The 8,220-nt window shown below is 41.2% G+C and overlaps 1 protein-coding gene across 4 annotated transcripts in view; it reads left to right on the top strand.

Moving 5' to 3' along the window:
- Atg10 (autophagy related 10) overlaps nucleotides 1-8,220 on the top strand; it is a 369,433-nt gene that overhangs the window by 27,351 nt on the left and 333,862 nt on the right. The window lies entirely within an intron of this gene.

The following is an 8,220-nucleotide window of genomic DNA, read 5'->3' as shown; positions in this document are numbered from 1 at the left end:
ATAATCGGTTGCACTTGGATCCTTGGTGCCTGTGTATGTCTATGAAGTCATGAGGTAGATTTCAGTGGTAATTTTTATCACCTCTACTAATTAACATGATGTAAATTTCCATGCTTCCTCCTCAAATATAATACTTTTTAAAAATTTGTTGATTTTTTTATGTGTGTGTATATCACACAGAACATCCCATACCATCTTATTCAACTATACACCCACTTCCCAGATGGCACCCTCCTATAGCCTCCCTCCCCCCACTAAAGCCCTTATACTCAGATATCCCTGCTATTCTCTGCTGTGTTGTTGGCACCCCAACCAATCCCCACTACTTGCCCTTCTGGTGAATCTAGTCAGCCTATCTAGAGGTCTTTGTTTTAGGAGGGTCAGCTGTTCCTCTTCTAGCAGTAATCAGTCATCAGTATTTCTTTAGATAAGATTGGGGTCTGCTGTTCATTTTCCCAGTTCTATACTGGGTTACTATTTGGGAGTCCCTTTATTCACCCTGGCCAACAACTCAAAAGAAGGTATCGCCTGTCTGGCATTGTTGCCTGTTAGTTTTTGTCAACTTGATAACACTCTGGAAGAAGGAACCTCAGCTAGGAATTCTCTCCATCAGATTGGCCTGTGGCCATGTCTGTTAGGCATTTTCTTAATTACTAATTGATGTAGGAGGGCCCAACCCACTGTGGGTAGTGCCATCCCTAGGTAGGTGGGCCTAAGCTATATGAGAAAGGCCCAGGAAGCAAGCCTGTAAGTAGTGTTTCTCCATGGTCTTCACTTTAGTTCCTGTCTCCAGGTTCCTGCCCTGTCTGAGTTTTTGTCTTGGCTTCCTTCCATAATGGACTATGATTAGGATTTGTAAGATGGAATAAGCTCTTTCTTCCCAAAGTTATTTTTGGTCAGGGTGTTTTATCATAATAGAAGGCAAACTGGAACAATCTGCTTTCTTATCCCACTTAAGAAGACAGACAGCCAGGTATAGGGACTACAGTAGTGGTAGAAGGAGATGGTAACCGCCTAGATCAGGTAAATCTGCAAGGGGTAGGTTTCTTTGAAAAAACCTCATCACCCATTTACAATGTGGAAGAATTTTGATACCCAGTTTATGTCAACCAGAGAAGCAACAGCCAAGAGAGGACTAACTACATCCAGCTGAGACAGGGCCTGATCCTTCTTCCCAGTTACCCATAGTCAAGTATAGCCATGAAGTAGAAAACTAGAAAATTCCTGAAACAAAAAATTCACAAGATTAGCTGCACCATTTTGAATAGTGGGATAAAATCTCACCCCATCCTGCTCAGATAGAATCGTTGCTTTGTCCAGAATTGGGCTTCTTAAACTTTGTACTTCTTACCCTCTTTTGCCCTAGAATTAAATATATATATATATATTTAATTTTATGTATATGTGTATTAGTTACTTTTCTGTTGCTGTGATAGGAACACTGATCAAAGCCACTTATAGAAGGAAGAGTTTATTTGAGCTTATGGTTCCAGGGGAATTATGGTCCATCGTGGCAGGGAGGCATGGTGGCAGGAGGTGGCTGCTGCAGAAGCTAAGCTCCCACATTTTCCAGCAGGCACAGGAAGCAAGAGAGCGCCTGGAGATCTGGCAAGGCTTGAGAACTCTTTAGGCCCGCCCCCAGTGACTGCTTCCTACAGCACAGCCACATCTTCTAAGACCTCCCAAAACAGCACCACCCCTGGGGACAAAATGTCCAAATACTTAGAGCCTATGGGGGAACATTTTCTTTCAAATCACCACAGAGTGTATTGCCTGCATATATGTAAGTGCATCTGTGTCATGCAATGCCCACAGAGATCAAAAGAAAGAATTGGATTCCTGCAACTGGAGTTAGGGACGTTTGTTAACTCTCATGTGGGGCCTGGGAACCAAACCCAGGTTCTTTGTAAGAGCAGCTAGTGCTGTTAACCACTGAGCTATCTGTCTAGCCCCTCCCAAGAAATTTTTATGTGACCCTGAGTATATAGGTACACAAAATAGGTATAAGATCAATATTTCCTGATAATATATAATAAATTTATTTTAAAATGATTCATTTGTGTAGATATAATTTTGCCACTTATTAGACTGACTTCAACTTGCATAATACTAAGATGAAAGTGATTATTTTTACATGAAGAATTAAATCTTGGCTGAATATCTGATAAGGTAGGTAGTATGTAGAGCATCTTCAATGATTTGTAATTGATCAATATTTGATTTTATAATTATCATTTCTGAGAACTCTACTTTCCATAATTAGGTAGTACAGAATGGCAAGAGTATGTTTTAGGGCCATTTCAGAAATTGTTAAAAATTCTGTCCTAATCTCAAGCCATTTAATGATTAAAAAACAGAATTCAACCCAAGTCAGCAAATCAAGCAGCAAATTTTAAAATCAAGCATTTAAACATAATATAGTCCCCCAAATACAGTACTTAACTAACTTGATGAATAAGTGAAGGGTGAGAAAATACCAAAAGCCTTTATTTTCCATTAAACACTTATGCTTTTTTGTAAAGGAGCAGAAAACTTGGTATCTATAGTAAGAACATTGCAATGTATAACTTGTAATAGTTTTGAATCTTTGTCGAGGTTGATTGGTTTGGTGTGGCGTTGTGTTTTGGCATGCACAGTGTAAAGTGAGCATGCTGTGTGTTCAGAACCAGATCTGCAGTGAAGTTGCTCAATGCAGCATGGGTGAGCACTGCCACAAACATTGCAGATTCGTTGATTGCTGGATTTTGAATTAATTTTTGGCCATGGCACATTCAGAAACCTTTTGCTTCTACAAAATTTCTGTGACCCCTTCTCCCACATTTTGTTATGTGACCCACAGTGAAAGAATTGTGGTCTAGTATACCCAAGCTGTATGTGCCACCCACTTAAATTAATTAGTAGCCATCTTGGTTATCAAAAACTGCTTAATTTCTACTAACCCTTCTGCTGAAGCCTAATGCTTTGTCATTTGTCTCACTTCATTTCATCATATAAATATAAAATCATCTTTCATCAGAAAAAAGGTGAGTTTTGTACACAATTATTGTATTTTATTAATAGTTATTGTTAATTTCTTAAAGTGTCTTATTTCTAAATTAAACTTTATTATCAATGTATAGAAATATATGTAAACAGTCCCCAATTTACAATGGTTTAACTTATATTTTTCATCTTTGCAATGGTGAAAAACTACATACATTCAGTAGAAATTATCTTTTGAATTTTAACTTTTGATTGCTAGGATGGCAATATGTAGTTACTTTCTTACAATATTGGGCAGCAGAGAGCAGCAGTTCCCAGTCAGCCACAGATCACGGGGGTAAATAATTGTACTTTATGATGCTGAGCTATGATGTTTAACAAGTTAGGTGTATTAAATACATTTTCACTGCAACGTTTTTAATTTATTATGAGTTTCAGGGCATAGCCCTATTGTAAATCAAATACCATCTCTACATGGTTATGTACTGTATATACCATTACCATTTTGGCCAACAGGTAACATATGTATATGTGTGTGTGTGTGTGTGTGTGTGTGTGTGTGTGTGTGTGTATATATATGTGTGTATATATATATACATATACACATATGTATATGTACACATATATTTCCTATGGATAAGGTTAGGGTCTCATTGTGTAGCCTTGGCTTGTCTGGAATTCAATATATAGACTAAGCTGTCTTTGAACTCACAGAGAACTACCTTCCTCTTCCTCCCAAGTGCTGGAATTAAATACATGCACTACTCCTGGTTCTAGGAGGAATTTTAATGAATTAACTTAGTTAAATTCCATTTAATAACTACTTGAGTTTTAGAAGTAAATATGCCTTTTAATTTTGAAAAATATAATTCATTACAAAATTCCATCAGGTATGTGATGTTGACTAATTGTTAACAGCAAAAGCAAAAACTAAGTAAATAAAGTTTATCAAGAAATTGTTTTCCTAAGCAATACTTCATATCAGAAAATGGTAAGTAAATTAATAATTCTAACTATAAATATATTCTGTCAAAATTATGAAATTATGTTAATATGAATCTAAGTTGCTATATTAAAAAGCTAAATTTTGTCAGGTCTGGTGGCATGTCAGTAACCTCCTCATTTGCATGGTTGAGGCAGAAGATCATGTGTTTAGGGATTGCCCAAAATATATAGTAAGTTCCAGATCAGCTAGGCTACAAATCAAGAGTCTTAAAGAAATAAAGATGTCTAAATGTCCATCAACAGATGACTAGATAAATAGTGTGTGTGTGTGTGTGTGTGTGTGTGTATCTATGCATGTATCACATCAGGCATTGTTGTGCATGTTTGTAATCTCAGCACTGAGGAGGCTGAGACAGGACGATAGGTATAAGTTCAAGGTCAGTCTGGGTTATACAGAGATTTCTAGGCCGGCAGTGCTACAGTGTATATCCTGTCCCAGAAAACAAAGAAAAAAGGGACGGCACTGGTGAGAAAGATAGCTCAGCAGATAAAAGTGGTTTCTGTGCATCCAAACCCTGAGGTTGATCTGAAGAACTCATACTGGGAAGGAGAGAATCAACTCCTGAAAGTTGTCCTCTAACCTCTTTATGAGTGCTGTGAAATATATACCTGTATTCAACACACGCATCATAAGAGTACCCAGTAATAGTAGCTAATTTGTTTTTCGTTTTCTTTTTTTAAATAAGTACATCTAGGGGCTAGATAGATGGCTCAGTGGTTAAGAGCACTGGCTGTTCTTGTAGACGACCCAGTACCCACATGGCGGCCGACAACCATCCCTAACTCCAATTCCAGAGGAATTCAACACCTTCTTCTGACCTCCTCAGGCACTGCATGATACAAGTGCATTTACAAACATGCAGGCAATACACTAATATACTAAAATAAAAATAGTAAAAATAAAATATTAAAAAAGGAAGTACATTCTAATATACATTACAACAAGAATGATCCTTGAAGATGTTATGCTAAGTGAAATAAACCAGGCACAAAAGGGCAAATATTTTATGATTCTAACTATGAATTACTGAGATAATTGAATTCTTTCAGATAGAAAGTCAAATGGTTTCTAGGAGCTAGGGGAGGGGAATGAGAAGTAATTGTTTTGTGGGTAGGTATTGTCCTTGGGGAAGATTAAAATGTTAGGGAGAAAGATGGTGGTAATGGGTACATAACATGATTGTACTTAATACTATTGAACTTTACATACTTAAAATTTTCATCATTTTGTTTGATTGTTTGAGACAGGCCACCTGTGATGCCAGGTGGCCTGGAACTTGCTAGGTAGACCAGACTGGCCTTGATCTCAGAGAGCTACCTGCCTTTGCCTTCCAAGTGCTGAGAATAAAGGTCTATGACACCATACCTGGCTTGTCATATTTTTTTCTATCATAATTTAAAATTTAGAATAGTTGAAATAGGAAGTTCATGTTATATATATTGTATCATTGTTGTTTTTTAATTAAAAAATATTAGGCATGGGCTCACCTCCCTCTGCTTCCCTGGGCCTGCAGGACCCTCTGCAGGCCCAGGGAAGTTATTACATGACTATGAAATATTGTTAGTATTGAGAATAGCACTTTTCCTTATTACTTCCAAAAAAAGAATATTTGAGGTGAAAGGTTACACTGCTAGTCCATTGCTAAAAGAATTACAAAATATGCTCCTCACCTCCCTCTGCTTCCCTGGGCCTGAAGGACCCACCGCAGGCCTCTCCCCTACCTGCAGGCCTCCCTCCAGGGTAAGGCCATCACCCTCCACACCTTTACTCCCCCAGCCTCATTCATCCTCCCATCTCTGCCTCTGGTCTCTCCTAGTTTGGGTCCTGTCCCATTCCTTGTCTAGGGTCCCCAGACACCTGGGGAACCAATACTGCTTCCTGATCCTTTTCATCCAGACCAACTTAGTGCCTTCTCAGGGCCCCAGGAGCACTGCTTCTGGGACTGACCCCGCCCTCACCTCCCTCTGCTTCCCAGGGCCTGCACCACCTGCCTCAGGCCTCTCTCCTATGGGGCGTGCACGCTCTCTCTGGGCGCACTCCCAGAATGGCACTCCCCCGCCACACCTGGCTAGTTGCTGGCGGGTCTGGCCACAGGCGTCTCTGGCCACGGCAGGCGGGTGCCCTGCAGGCTTTTCCCGGCGGCTCGGGTCCCGTGTCTCTGGAGCTTCTCTGCTGCAGAAGCGTTGTCCTGCTGAATCCTGTCCCTATTCCACCCGTGTACTTTTCCTCAGGATGCAAGGTCCACTGGCCACTGAACCCCACTGGAGAAGTACGGAGACAGCGAAAGCTAGAATGTCCACGAGTTGGTCATGAGGGAGTGCCGCCCCCTGGAGAGATTGGGCCACCGGTAGTGACACAAGACTCAAGACTTGACTTAGTCTGTGTTACAGCTTTATTCTCTGAGACCCAGCTCTCTGCAGCCCAATTCTCTGCAGCCCAATTCTCTGACTATTAAGAGAAGACTAAGGCATTTATACCATGGGGGTAGTGGTAAAAGCTTTGGCTGTTAGATGCTTTGTGAGGCATTCTATTTACATATGGAAGTGGATTTCTGCCACACTGCTAGACTGTTGTCTGCCTGGAGAAATTACAGGAAGGCATGGTACCTTTCAGAGCCAAAGGCCATGTTTATGTTATGGCATTTGTGGCGGACACTTCAAAAGGAGAGACAGGAAAGATGCCAGGAAGACACCCTGCTTATGAAAGGAGCCTGCAGCACATGATCCCGAGCTGCATGAGCTGTCCGGTCATGAAGGGGCTTCTACTTTGCATAACAGAGGTCTCCAACACTCTCCTGCCTGCAGGCCTCTCTCTGGGGTATGTCCATTACGCCCTACACCCTCCATGCCTTGACTCCCCCAGCCACATTTACCCTCCCATCTCCCCTGCCTTTGCTCCAAGTTTGGGCCCTGCCCCATTCCTCGTCTTGGGGCCCCAGACACCTGGGGAACCAATACTGCTTCCTGATCCTTTTTAGCCAAAACCGACATAGAACCTTCTCTGGGCCCCCAGAGCACTGCTTCTGAGCCTGGCCCCGCACTCACCTCCCTCTGCTTCCCTGGACATGCACCACCCACCAGCCTCTTTCTGGGACATGGGGGCTGACTTTTCCTCTTCCTGATCCTTTGCATCCAGACCAACCCAGCTCCTCAGTGCAGTCCCCAGGAGTCCTTGGGGCCTCTTCCTGCCCCATCTACCTTTGCATCTCTGGGTGGCATGGCCACCAGCTGCCCTAGACAAGCGTCTTTCCTGGGCCAGGCTCCCAGGCCAGTCCAACCCCCAAATTCCTGAGGCCAAAATCGTTCCTAGAGGGATCCAGACATAGGAGAAAGCCTGAAAACATCTTACCCTCATCTGAATCGTACCTCTGTGGGAACTTCTGAAGACAAAAGCCATCCGAATACTCCAATATAAAATCAAAACTGGAAACTTAGATGAACCACTTTTCATGCCCAAAAAGTAAACTACAAAGACACATAAAGTTCAGAAAGAAGCAGACCTAAACTTGAAGACCTGAGTCTCAGACAAGAATCAGAAACTACAAAAGAAATTCACATGTCAAAATCACAGAGAAAAAATAATAACATGAAAAACCAAAATAACATATCCCCACCAAATACAAATAGTCCTCTAGAGGAGCACAGTGAGAACCCCCTAGAGATAATGCAGGACATGGAACTCAAAAGAACAATTATAAACATGATAAAAGAATTCAGTGAATTTAAAGAACACACAAAAAAAATCAAAGAACTGAAGGAAGATAGGGATAAACTTCTGAATGAATTAAGAGGAGTTAGAAATATGAAGAATACTTGCAAGTAGGCTGAAATGAAGAAGGAAGTGAAACACTCAGTAAACCAGTTAGAAACGGCAGGAGAAAGTCTCACCAATAGGATGAATGAAATGGAAAACAGAGTACCAAGACTGGAAGACAAAGTGGACGAACTGGACCACTCAAGCAAAGACTATGAAAAATTTAAGAAACCTCAAGAATGGAATATGCAGGAATTGAGTGATACCATAAAAAGACCAAACTTGCGAATCATAGGCATACAGGAAGGAGAAGAATCCCAAGACAAAGGCATGGACCAGATCGTCAACAGAATTGTGGAAGAAAATTTCCAAAACTTAAAGAAAGATATGCCCATACAAATACAAGAAGCATACAGAACACCAAAAAGACAGGACCAGAACAGAAACTCTCCACAGCACATCGTAGTAAAAACACTACA

Source organism: Nannospalax galili, unplaced genomic scaffold (genome assembly GCF_000622305.1).
Source record: "Nannospalax galili isolate Female #2095 unplaced genomic scaffold, S.galili_v1.0 scaffold45, whole genome shotgun sequence".
Classification (NCBI taxonomy): Eukaryota; Metazoa; Chordata; class Mammalia; order Rodentia; family Spalacidae; genus Nannospalax; species Nannospalax galili.
This window is presented reverse-complemented; position numbering and strand designations above follow the sequence as displayed.